The following is a 13284-nucleotide window of genomic DNA, read 5'->3' as shown; positions in this document are numbered from 1 at the left end:
AAATAATCTTTTCGCATATGCCAGCTTGCTGGGAAGCTGGGGTCAGAGCGCAGGGTCAGCCATGATACCGCACCCCTGGAGCACAGAGAGTTAAGGGCCTTGCTTACAGGCCCAAGAGTGGCAGCTTGCCGATACCGGGCCTTGAATCCCCGACCTTACCAATCAGTAACCCAGAGCCTTAACTGCCCCCTTTACAACTTAAACTGTGTGTATTGTGTAACAGCAATGTATTGTTCATATGCAAATGCAAAATGATAAGTGTTCGTGAATTTCTTCAGTGTTTGAGGAATGAAAACACTGGGACATTCTGTTATAGAAAATTAATCTTTTTTTTACTGCAAGTATCACATAATTATAATTATTATTACATCTGTACTCAATGTTTTCAATGATTTAGTTCTTCTTTACTCTATACACATTCAAGCTGTATTGTCTGTAAGTTTAAGAAGCATAGCAAAAATAAGGCCTTAGATGTGTGAACCTGATGACTGGAACATTGTATGTGTGTGGGCGCCTGTGTGTGTGTGTGTGTGTGTGTGTGTGTGTGTGTGTGTGTGTGTGTGTGTGTGTGTGTGTGTGTGTGTGTGTGTGTGCATGTCTCTGTGTGTTTCTGCAGTGTAAGCATATGCTGTCCTGCATCTGGTGTTTGATAAAGACAGTTTCCTTTCCTGAGTAGCCAGCCTTCCTGTTCCACTCTGACAGGGAAATCACACACAGATACACACACACACACACACACACACACACACACACACACACACACACACACACACACACACACACACACACTTGCACTGACACACAGACAACCCTTCTTTTCCCTCAAAGACAGCAAAGATGAATTCCTTTTCTGTAAAATCTATCAGTATGACATATATATCCCTTCATATAACTACTTCATTTATATAATTGTATACACTGACCATACACACTCTCTAATCATGTGCACATACATAGATGAATATTAGCACTACATTATCCTTAACACACCATTTTTGAAGAATAAATGCAACAGTGAGACCAGCCAGTTAAAACACAGTTAAAAGAAAATGTGCACCAGGTCCTTATCCTCACTGCATTGTAAAGTGAAGCAGTGGCGATAACTGAGAACAATAGTGTTATTTAAAGCCTTGTGAAAACCTGAACACAACCACTTCCATATATGCAATGGTTAAAAAAAGAGGGTATTTTACAAAAAGCCAAGTCAGTGGTTGCACACAAACCACATACAAATGAAAAAACAAATGAGAAAACTTTTCTCAAATATACATTGTGCAGGAAATGGGTTTGTGGTGCCTGAAACTGATGCAAATCTAAATAAATTATTATGAATTAAGCTGCATCATTTATTTATTCCCAAACACCAACTGTTCTAACTATGAACTTTTGCTTTTTATCTCAGTCCAACATGATGTACTGAATATAACATTACATAATGGGTCACGTTTTTAAATTGGCAGCATTCTGTGTTTGCCACTTTGCTTATTATAGTTTCACTTCTTTGCATAGTTAGTAACTAAAGAAGAATCTTGATGGCAGTTTGTCATAAGTTCAGAACTTAAATAAAAGTGTGAAATGCTGATGAGTCCAGTTCTTTAACAGACCACAGCGTTGCAACGCTTGTTTCTCCACATCAGTACTTAATTTTGCTTTTTGAATGTATAAGTGTATGAAAAACTATGGTAGCTTACCACAGGAAGGTTGCCTGAATCACACGCTCTCACCACACATACACACACACGCTCACACACCACACATGCTCAGACATCTCTCACACACACACACACACACACACACACACACACACACACACACACACACACACACACACACACACACACACACACAAGCATCAAATAATACCTACACAATGCTTACTCTATGTGATACATGCCTGCTTTTATCCCTAACCTTCTCCTTCCACATGAGTGAGAAGGTTCTTCCCACTTGTTTCCTCAAGTTTCCTTCCCCTGGCCGAAAACCTACAAGCAGGTGGATGGGTTTTGATAAATTGCCTCTTGTTGTGAATGTATGTGCCTGGTGCACTGAGATGGACAGGCAAAAGTACACCTGACCCTCACATTTCTATGTGATTTGAAATCCCTTTTACCCCTTGCAATAACATCCACACTTCTGGGAAGGCTTTCCACTAGATTTTGGAGAATGGCTGTGGGGATTTGTGCTCATTCAGCCATAAAGGCATTAGTGAGATCACGGTAAGGAGGTCTGGATTGTAGTCATTGTTCCAATTCATCCAAATATGTGTTCAGTGGGGTTGAGGTTTTTTTTCACACCAACCATGGCACACCATGCCAACTAAACCATATATTTCTATACTGTATAATATTCAGACATAACTTTATGGCCACCAATCAGGCATTACATTATGACCACCTGTGTAATATTGTGTGGCTCCCCCTTAAGCTGTCCTGACTCTTCGAGCATTAACAGCATTAACTTCTTTAGACAGGGTTTGGATCAAACCACACAAGCCAGTCTTTGCTCCCCATGTGCAACAATGAGCCTTGGATGCCCATGACCCTGTCACTGGTTCACCACTGTTTCCTTTCTTGGACCACTTTTGATAGATACTGACCACTGCGGACCGGGAACATTCCAGAAGAACTGCAGTTTTGGAGATGCTCTGACCCATCCTCTAGCCAACACAATTTGGCCCTTGTCAAACATGTGCTAATCCTAATGCTTCCCCACTTTTCCTGTTTCTAACACATTGTCTTTGAGTACAAAATGTTCACTTGCTGCCTAATATATCCCACTAACAGGTGCCATGATAAAGAGATAATCAATGTTATTCACTCAACGGTCAGAATGTTATAATGTCTGTGTGTGTGTGTGTGTGTGTGTGTGTGTGTGTGTGTGTGTGTGTGTGTGTGTGTGTGTGTGTGTGTGTGTGTGTGTGTGTGTATACATACATACACTGGCGATCAAAATTAGAGAACAATTTATAAACAATTGAACAATTCTGAAATAATGTCATTTTCACTGCTCAACAGTTGAAGGAGTTTTTGTCCTGTCTATACCATGCTACCAGAACACCTTTTCCACAAATTCATAAAAAAAAAAAAAAACATTATTTTGCAGAAAACACACTGATCAAAATTAGAGAACAACAATGACTGTAGCATGGAAAAGGATTACAACAACATTTTCTGAAGGTTACAACAGTCAGCAATTAGTAGGAAGTGTACAGGCCTCTGCTCTGAATGACTTCAGAACATCTGCGGTTACAGGACAGCACTGGTCTCTCACACTGCTCTGGTGTGATTTTGGTCCACTCTTCTTCCAGTCTCCTCCACAGTTCGGTAGTGGGTTTCTTGGCCATAACTTTGTCACCAAGGATTTTCCAGAGGTTCTCTATTGGGTTGAGATCAGGACTCTGGGCAGGCCATGTCATTATTTCAGTGTTTTCAGTTTCAAGGAACTGCTTTACCCGTTTTGCTGTGTGACATGGAGCGTTGTCCTGCATGAAGATTGCGGGCTGATCGGGTGATGAACGCAGGGATGGAACCATATGTTGTTGAAGAAGGTTCTGATAAACATTTGCATTCACTCTGCCATGCAGCTGTATAAGAGGCCCAAATCCTGCTGCAGAAAACATGCCCCAAACCATGACACGTCCTCCTCCACTTTTCACTGACTTCTTTACACACTTTGGGTTCAGTCTTTCTCCAGTTTGTCGCCGAACATAATGTTTCCCATCAGACCCAAATAAATTAAACTTGCTTTCATCACTGAAGTGAACTTTGGACCAGTTCTCCTCTGTCCACACAACATGCTTAATCTAGCCTTTTGATTATTTCTGCCAATGAGAGGTTTGGTCACTGCAGAGTGGGCTTTCAGTCCAAATGCTCTTAAACGTCGAGACACTGTATGACGAGACAGATCCTTACCCTGTTCAGCGCTGAACTGGTGAGCAATTCCAGCTGCAGTGTGGAAACGATTGCCCATTGAGATCCTCTGCAGTATCCTGTCCTCTCTTGTATTTGTCTTCCGTGGACGACCAGCCTTCTTGGCGGACTTGAATGAGTTTGTGATGTTGTATAGATTCAATATACTTGAAATCACAGATTTGGAACGACCAACTTGTCTTGCTATGGCTGATAGGGTCATCCCTTTGGCCTTCATCTGAACAACCTGCTGCCGAAGGCTTTCAGTCACTTTAGAACGGCCCACCATCTTGCAGAGTCAGTGAAACTGGAAGTTAGGCTGCCAGTTAAATAGGGGTTGACAAATAATCAAGGAAATTAACACCAGGTACCAGATTAACACCAATAACTGGGAGGTATCTGAAAGTGTTCTCTAGTTTTGATCATTGTGTTTTCTGCAAAATAATGTTTTTTTAGTTATTTTGTGGAAAAGGTGTTCTGGTAGCATGGTATAGACAGGACAAAAACTCTCTCAACTGTTGAGCAGTGAAGATGACATTATTTCAGAATTGTTTAATTGTTTATAAATTGTTCTCTAATTTTGATCGCCAGTGTGTATGTATGTATATATATATATATATATATATATATATATATATATATATATATATATATATATATATATATATATATATATATATACACGTATATTTACGCCACAATAAGACATTTCAATGGTGTAAACGTTTCAAAGATGACAGTACATCCGTCAGTGCTAGAATGGTTCAGGCGTACAGACAAATCTTTGTACGGCAAATATTTCCAGGCATTAGATAAATAATGGTTTGTGATATAATGTAGCAGGGGAGTATGTCAAAATACAAACGCCGTTTCCACTAATTGTAATTTGTTCTATTATTTTATAAACTCAAAAGTTAATTCAAAGCCCAGTCGTCTAGACATCACAATTTGGCACTTGTCATACTCGCTTGAATCGTAAAGCTTGCCAATTTTCCGGTTTCTAATACATCAACTTTGAGGACAGAATGTTCACTTGCTGCCTAATAAATCCCACCCCACTTCAACAGTCATACTGTTGTAATGTTATAATATTATGCCTGGTCGTGTATGACGATATGTAGCATTCATTAATATAAAAATGTACGATATTCTATTTTTTTTTTTTTATAATTATTTGTAAGAAAATTTTTGATATTCTATATAATTGTGTGCTTCAAACAGTTTGGGGAAGAACCTGATATAAAATGTATGAAGGTTGGGTGTCCCACATTCTTTTAGGCATATGCTTGCCATTTTGATTAGGTTAAAACAGCGAACCTGACGACTCTACAATCTACATATATTCTTCACGCTACTGTTTGCCTAATGTTCTATTCCTTACAAACACATGAACATGCACTCTGCATATGAATTTTTATAATTTTTCATCAAATAGCTTTAAGAACCAACAAAAACATATTCCTTTACATTTTCTTTCTTTTTTTTAGGAAATCTAAAGACCTTGGAAAAAGAAAACCCCGCCATATTTATGTCTTTAACAACACTAGATAATGGAGTAGAACTGAGGTAGTACCTGATGTGAGTGTAATTTAGCCAGTGCATTCAGCTGTCCATCGTAGCTGCGGTTCTGCTGGAAGACACCAGCTGTCACATCTTTCTCTGTCTCTTCCCCTCTCCACTCGGGTCTTCCGTTCCTTTTTTTACTTCGTTTCTCACTCTGTTCTTTCTCGCTTTCCTAAACCGGTGTGACACAGCAGTTGACGTGGACCCTTGTAGTAGCACTTTACCACCTGGGAATTAAATACATATAAAAAAAAGACAGTGACAGGTCAGATATTATCCTAAGTGAGCATTATTTCATATTTCGAAGTGCCTGAAGTTTGTAGCTAAAAAAAATAAACTATACCTTCAAGTACTGTGAAAACAGGAGAAGAAACTATCATAGGCATATACCCAAAACTATAATTAACACTACAAGCTGAGACGTTTGTGCGTTAGTGTTACCAGTCACCCATGATGCCTTTCACGACCATTTCCGTTGTCATGGTCTCAAATGCATTATTTCACAGCCAGATATACAGTGTTAGCATTATTTTTCATCACCATCGGAGAAAGAGGTGACATAGAAAATGTTGTCAAGTAATGTGTTAAAGTTTTGGATCAAGTCAGCATTTCTTATTTTCTTTAACAAGTGTGTGCAAGTGTTTTTACAAATGTAATATGGATTCAAATTCAATGATTTGAAATATATGTAATTATTTTAAGATGCAAAACACAGATGCTTGCATCCAAAGGCAGAAAAATACTCCATCCCCCATCTACTTCAAGGCAATTAACAACCCCCATTTTACGCCGTATTCTGTTCAAAACGCTATCATGGCTTTAGTGTACCCATTACCAATCAAGCTACAAGGAAGACATACATAAAGATTGTTCTCTGTACTGGCAACCAAGTGGTGGACTGATCATCCATTTTCATCTTTAGTTTCTGTCTTTAAATGAAGAATAAAGACCTACGTCTTCAAACGCTGTTGTAGGATGCGATCCAGTCAGTCATTTTTAGTTATTAGTTGCAATACAGGGTGAAGTATAAATAGGAAGCAAGCATGTTGTCTAGTATTTTTCTATAACACAATGGCCAGAAGGGTTTTATTCCTCCTATACCACAGCAATTTCAAGACAATTCAAGACAATTCCATATCCACGATCACCACATCACATCTTGTAACCATTTAAAATGTTATACTTAATGTTATGCAGAATCTACAACTTGAGTTAGATCCTGTTATGTCAGATTTTATGATATAGAAGGTATGAACATCCATTCCCTCACCGGCATTTTTTCATTGCACTTAAAGTTAATGAAACGCAAACAAACTTGAGCTTTTCCTGAGACACTGCAAAGCCCTGACACTTTACACTTCATTCACTAATATTCAATAAACATATCCTTTTTGAAAACTTCACCAAAATGTATCACAATGTGTTTTACATCTGTGTATTAAATCTGTTTATGTTAAATCTTTTTAACATAAAGGGTTTGATTACATGGAGCATCCAAGACACTGTGACTGCACTGGTTCTATAGAAACTGTAACAACCCGGGATCGATTCCCAGTCAGGGAACCAACACCAGCCACTCTTAGTGTCGGTCCCAAGCCCGGATAAATGGGGAGGGTTGCGTTAGGAAGGGCATCCAGCGTAAATAACATGTGCCAAATCAAACTTGCGGATGATCCGCTGTGGCGACCCCTAACGGGAGAAACCGGAAAAAGTTTTATATACACAAAAACTACAATCATATCAACCATCATCAGTCCCTTGAATTTTAGTTAGAACTGCTGTCGGAGATGTACTGTTATAGAAGACGATTCAACACCTCCTGGTCAATCAGATTCATACATTTAATAAAGCTGTTATCTAAAATGGATTACAACCACAGTAATCATTACAACACACAGGCCGGCAATCTGATCGGTGTGTAAACAAAATGTCACTTTTTCAGAATAGTCAAAGATTAGTGATTATCACAGGATAGAGAAGGTCTATTATCTCAAATAGAGAGTAAAAAGATTTGAACTTAATGGTAAAAACAAACCTTGTTTGTTTTTTTTTACTTACACTAGTTTTTATAAATTGTTAATGATTTTCACAATGCCCTGAGCGTTGCCAAGAAAAGCATTATTTATTATGGCATTAAAAAAAAAAAAAAAAGGATATATGCATTTAAATGAGTGTGGCTATGGAGAGAGGGTGAGAAAGCATGGTGGGGGTATAAGTATAATAGGAGTTGGGGTAGCAGGAAAGCTATATACCTGGGAGTAAGCCTATAGGAAAAAATCCAGTGCTTGTACATTCCATGCTGTTGCTATGGCGATGGTCTCATTTAGAGCCAGACGGCGCAGGGGGTTATAGGCTCATTATTTTTTCCTTCCCATCCTTTACATGGCATGGGGGGGTGAGGTGGCTGCATTCCGTCAGAGCCCCACGACCATAATGGATCCTGCTTTCCTCATATTATCAGGGGGAAAATAAAATGTCATGCCATGACAGGCGCAAAATGACCCGAATGAAAGTTGCTATTGAGGTTTGTTTACTGACGGGTCAGGGAGTATATTTTCCAGGCATCTGGAATGGCTCTGAAAAAAGCAGGTTGAATAATGGCACCTGCATGCGTCATAATGAAATTCCAAAAAGAGCTACACAGTGTCGATTTTGTGCTGATTCAGTGTCAAGACATGCATGTTCAGCATTTAAATACAAAGCCATAGAAGCATCTGTTTATTTTTTCATACAAAACAATTTGCATTCCAGCACCAGGCACAACATGATGTACACAATAAAAACGCATATAAATGTGCACAGATATTTTTATGCGTATAAAAAGCCTAGAGGAACAAATTAAGCAAAACCGAAATTAAAGTCTGATAATGTGCTCCCTTACGTCAACAAATAAATCAGTTCATTCGATGAAGACACAAATCTTGCCAACATGCTCTCCATCTCGACACTGTGAAGGGAAGGGCCGAGGTGACCTTTAAAGTGCCAGATGAAAAGGACCGTGCTGCGACCGACGACTAGCAGTGCGTGAAATGTGGTTATAGCCCTTTTAAATGTGTAGGACAAGCGGCCAGTCAATTGTGCTGCTCACCTTTGCTCTGTGCTAACCTGCTTACATGTGCACCTCAAAGCACTTCGGCTCTGCGGAGGTTGGAGACTTGAGTTCGATGTGGATAAAGTGCATAAAGATTCCGAGAAGGGTTAAGGGAGGCATGTGGGTGGAAAAGAGTGTGATTCAAGTAAGGGTGACATCTAGATCATATGCATATGGTGTTCAGATCATCTACATTGACAGATATGACATGTTTGTGATAGGTAGCATATCTTTTGCTGGAAGTTGCCACTCTTATCTAAATCTAATTTAAATACACAATGTACACCCACCAGGCATAACATTATGACCAGTGAGGGAATAACACTGATTATCTCTTTATCATGGCACCTGTTAGTGTGTGGTAAATATTAGGCAGCAATATTTTATCCTCAACGTTGATGTGTTAGAAAGCAGGAAAAATGGCCTATGATAGCTAGACAACTGAGACAGAGCATCTCCAAAACTGCAGTTCTTGTGGGCTGTTCCCAGTCTGCAGTGGCCAGTATCTATCAAAAGTGGTCCAAGGAAGGAACAGTGGTGAAACAGCGACAGGGTCCTGGGCCCCCAAGGCTCACTGATGCACGTGAGAAGAGAAGGCTGGTCCGTGTGGTCCGATCCAACAGACGAGCTGCTGTAGCTCAAATTCCTGAAGAAGTTAATACTGTTAATTCTCGACGGGTCAGGACTGTTTTGGCAGCAAAAGGGGGACCAACAGTGTGACACTGCAACAGTATAATAAAAAACTTTGCCATGGCATTTGCGCAGTTACACAATGCTTAATAAAAATTTAAATTCTATTAAATTGATTTAAATGCATGTTCCCTATGACTAATTCCTTCTTTTATATACAATACAGTGCTGTGTAGGGATACAAGCTTAACACTGCTGGAAAAATATAATCTCTTCAAAATTCACAAGCATTAATTGAACTCCAACAGAGTTATATTTGCCCCTACAGGGTTACATTTTAGCTAATTTATCTCCATGTGGGAAAATTAGACATGAGTGGAAAAGAAAAAAAAAAAAAAGAGAATGGCTGTGAGTCAGCTTTCAAAAATTATAGATCACAGACATCCTTTTTTTTTTTTTTACAAATCTATTATAGTGATACATTTTGTATTTAGTCTTTAGGGTGATTAGGCTGCAGAGTACAGAGCTGAAATGTGGCAAACCCGAGTCACAGACAGACCTGGAGTGTGTCATTATTCTTCTTATTTATGTTTGATTGTTTCACTCCTTCTCCTTAAACCCCTGGGGATTGATTTGGAAGAAGCACACTCTGAAACCAGACCAGGTCCCCCTCATTTTCTTACTGGATCTCAGAATATCAGAGCCAGTCACATGGCATGTTTCTGTCCCAAGAAGATCTAATTTCCATGCTCCAGTTTTAATTGATCTGTTCAATGAAAACCGTTTTTATTAATAGAATGTTTTTTCTTATGCCAGATTTGTCAATCTGGCATGTATGTGTCTGTTTGAAATAATTTAAAAAAACATCTGTTTTATTTAGTCCTGTAGACTATTCATTAATTAATGTTTTTTTTTTATTTTTGTTTTTCTGTCCTATTTTTTGATGTATACATCAAATGTATTTTCCAAACGTATTGTATTGTATACATAATTACTGTATGTTTAGTTAAGAATACAAGCCTGCCAGCTGAATGTTTAGACATTTCAACCTATATAAGAAAACAAAAAGTCTAAAGACTAAATCAAAAACTGGTAACATGATGCTAGTTTATAATGATATTGATAGTATATGTTATAGTATAAATTTGTGGGATAATTCTGTACATTGATATATGTGGGAGGTGGAAACTTAGTGGTTAAGGCATTCAACTCCCTATGCCATAAATATGCTTTGTATATCAATACAAACTGTAATTGAGAGCAGTTTATTTAATGTTACTGATATTGTAATCGAGCTAAAACAACCTATGAACCTGACATGATCATCTGCAGCCTCCAGGTTCAAGTTGTTCGGCATTTTGATGCTTTTTTTCAATCACTGTGTTTGAAAACATTGTTGTTTTAGGGTTAGCATATTTAAGTTACTGTAGACTTTCTCAAACCAGTCTGGTCATTTCACTCTGACCTCTTTTATTTACTCACTGGATTTTTTTTTATTGTTTATGAATTTAGGAGTTGCTACAAGATAAGGGTGAAGGTGTCATCATAAATACTGTGTAGCTAGATGTCACCCCTAATTTAAGCAAATAATCTTTCTGATATTATGCTAGGGATGTGGTAGCTCGATGAAAAAGATGCTGGACTTCTAAATGAAAAGTCTCTAATGCAAATCCCAGCACTAACTGTGCCTGCCAAATGCGCCAAATGCACAGATCGTACTTTCTCCAAATTTTCTGAAATTCATTCTGAATTGAATATACTGTATGTTCTCATTTCATTGTGAAAATGCTACACAAGTAACTGCTCGTTTTAACTACCACCCATATAATTAACATACAGCTGCCATGCTGTATTCAGAGATCACAAAAGAACAACCTTGGGAAACAACCTTGCTTGATCATGCATAATTATCTTCAAGAACTGTACTGATTTGGATATAAAAAAAAAAAACCTTGTGATTATAACCATGTAAATCCGCTGTCACTAAACACCCGTATTCACTGCCGGGACTTCGTTAATTTGTCCGGTGTCTTTATCAGCGTGCTTTGACTGAACTCTGTATGCTTTATCGCTCGTTTCCGCTCTTCCGCTGTCTTTTCTCTCTCAGCTGGACCATGAGTGCAGTCACAAACTCAAATAATCCACAGCAGAAGAAAGGTGGGCATTGTGGCAGGCGCCTGCACCTGGTCCACTATGCCAGTTCCCAGCCCGGAGTCAGAAATCTGCTGAAATCTGATAAGTGCCCCTGATCCCAGATCTAGTTTATCTGGTTTCATGGTAAGTGTGAAGCATACGTGTAGATGCATGATGACAAGATAAATGTAGTTGTGCAGTACATCTGAATCCTCTGTCAGCTGACTTTTCGAGAAATAGATTTAATTCGTCTTAAAGAAAGAAAACTAGAAAAAGAGGGCACAAGAACAGGATATGAAACTTTTACTGACAGAACAGAAGAAAATAGCTCATAAATCAGCAGCTTTCTGTACACTGGGTTATATTCTACACAATGTTATATACAGCACGGTATATATATATATATATATATATATATATATATATATATATATATATCCTATATTTTTTTACCTTGAGGTTAAAAATAGCTATCCTTGTGTGTGCTCTTTCAAATGCGAGAACACACACACACACACACACACACACACACACACACACACACACACACACACACACACACACCTGCCACCCCTGATTCATTTCTGTAGAGGAGCACAAGTACATACACACTGTATTGCTCCTTGTCCTTAACACACAACAGCAGATGTCACCTGAGCATCCCAGGGAAAAGTTAATGCTTTGTCTCTCCAGGGTTGTGTCTTTGAGATTAGAGCACTGTGGCAGCTTCCATAAGACAAGATAGATGAAAATCTTCTGACAGACAAATGTTCCAGACCCTGACGTGCAGAAGAACACACCACCAACCATACAACCTTGCAGCATCCAAAACCTGTATTTACTACAGGGGGAACATTATTCCAATGAAAATACTATGTATTTTATTGCATTATCATAAAATGTACAAAAAATAATAATCATTATTGTATATGTAAGGCAGGGCCACTGGAAGTAATTTTGAACAGGGGGTGCTGTGAATTTATTTATTTTTTATTTTTTTGACAAAAAAACCTGTGAGCCTATGGGCCTATTTATAATACATTTAAAAAAATAACATAGGGCTGTGACGATGGCACTTTTTTTTTTTTTACCACCGCGGTGGTAATGGACCAAATACCGGCGGTGTTGCGGTGGTTGGGGGGTTGTTTTGAAATAATAATAATAAAAAAACAAAACAAAGAAACAACACACTAAAGCCTGTAAAGCATTGAAATAAATATCAGTAAATACTGGTAACTTACATAATATAATAAAGTTGAATCCATTTAAAGAAAAAAAAAAAAAACAGTTTTATATTTCCACACAAAGACGCGTTATAGCCTACCGCTCTGCGCTTTGAGAGGGATGTGGAACACGAGCAGGAAAGAGACCACCGATCTCTTTTTCTGATATCTTCATGTTGTTGTAAAAGGTACGAAGAGCTAATTTTATCTTCCACAAGGGCAAGGCATTTAGGCTATGTTTGCGCGCTGCCAGAGAAAGCCAAAATAAAATCACCCGCGCGTGTGAAACGCGCTTTACAAATTAACTTGAAAAATCAATATAATTAAAATAATCAAAATAACTAAATTAAAATCCAAAATACACTTAATAGCCTACGTGTGTCAAAATCATTTCCTAAAATATTCATAAGAAATTTATAAATTGTGCAAAATATTTGTAATAGGCCTACATTTTTTAAAAATCTCTCTCTCGCCAATAGGGGGTGCTGCAGCACCCCCAGCACCCCCAGCACCCCCACTTCCTGCGGCCATGATGTAAGGGTTTGCTCACAAATACAAGAATTTTGAAGATATATTATAAAGAATATTTCTCTATCCATCATGTCCATAATTTTTTTAAATGAAGTGGAAAATAAATGCGACATAAACTTTAGCATACAATTAATTGTATGTAACAAGGATGGGGCAAAAGTTGCTTATCATATTAATAATATAATGATAATATGATGATATTCAT

The 13284-nt window shown here is 38.2% G+C and overlaps 1 protein-coding gene across 3 annotated transcripts in view; it reads right to left on the bottom strand.

Moving 5' to 3' along the window:
• Window positions 1-13284, bottom strand: part of ptprea (protein tyrosine phosphatase receptor type Ea) — an 82927-nt gene that overhangs the window by 40162 nt on the left and 29481 nt on the right. For 2 of the 3 annotated variants that reach the window (XM_083556510.1, XM_083556511.1), the window contains exon 2: window positions 5482-5698. The gene's annotated coding sequence lies outside the window, so the exon portion shown is untranslated. Of the gene's footprint in view, window positions 1-5481; window positions 5699-5814; window positions 5839-13284 lie in introns of those variants that run through there. The other variant, XM_083556512.1, reaches the window with a different exon arrangement.

The sequence above is a fragment of the Silurus aristotelis genome, assembly GCF_946808225.1.
Source record: "Silurus aristotelis genome assembly, chromosome: 12".
NCBI classification, from domain to species: Eukaryota; Metazoa; Chordata; class Actinopteri; order Siluriformes; family Siluridae; genus Silurus; species Silurus aristotelis.
Note: the sequence above shows the minus strand (reverse complement) of the source record. Positions and strands in the feature narration are given on the sequence as shown.